The following is a 927-nucleotide window of genomic DNA, read 5'->3' on the forward strand; positions in this document are numbered from 1 at the left end:
GGGGGTGGAGGAAGCTGGGAAGGCTCCTGGAGCTGCAGGTGCCTTGGTGGGGCCTTCCGTCATTTATTGGGGCTTGGGCCACCTTGTGCAGGTCCTGACACCCAGACCTTGCCTTCTGCCTTCCGTTGGGGCTCGGGCTACCTCATGTGGGTCCTGACAACTAGGCTTTGCCTTCTGCATTCTGTTGGGGCTTGGGTCGCCTTGTGCAGGCCCTGAAACCTGGACTGCCAGGCTTCTGGCACACCCCACTGGTGCCTCCTGGGTGCCTGGCCTCATGCTGGGGAGGGGTTGCAAACCCGAGTGGCCTGGAGCCACTCCCAGGGTTTGGGACACTGTGCAGTACTGCATGCACTGAGTCCTCAGCCACACGCCAAGGGTAGCAGACCTGAACCACTACATGTGGCTCCTAAGGTCTGGTGGCTCCACGCACCACCATGTGCACCAGGTGTCCAGGAACCTGAACTTCCTCCTGCAGCTCCCAGGCACCGTACTGTGCACCACTGGGGCTATAGCTGAAGCTACCTGCTGCTCTGGTCCTGACAAGGTGGGGTCTTCCAGGGCTTTTCTGAGCTACTGCTTCCACCCAATAGGCAGCTCTCCCTACCTCCTCTTAGCCCTGCCTGCTTCTTTGTTCCTCAACACATTTGCTGCATACTGGGCACGCAGCTCCTTTTATTCACTCCAGAGGTTCTGCCCCTGAAGGCTTGCCAGACCTGCAGAATGCAGGCTTCCATCAGATCCAGGAGGCTCTTTGCACCCCCTCTATGTGAGGGGTAGGGTTGGCCTCACCCAGCCCTTGCCTGATTGGTGGATGGGCTCCACCAATCGAAAAGAAGATTTTCTGAGCCTGTTCAAGCCGGGCTGTGTTGGCAAGTCCACCACGACTGTGAGACTATATGAGATAATCAGGGTTATGCTGGCTTATTT

Source organism: Gavialis gangeticus, unplaced genomic scaffold, assembly GCF_001723915.1.
Source record: "Gavialis gangeticus isolate Ggan-Ray unplaced genomic scaffold, GavGan_comp1, whole genome shotgun sequence".
Classification (NCBI taxonomy): Eukaryota; Metazoa; Chordata; order Crocodylia; family Gavialidae; genus Gavialis; species Gavialis gangeticus.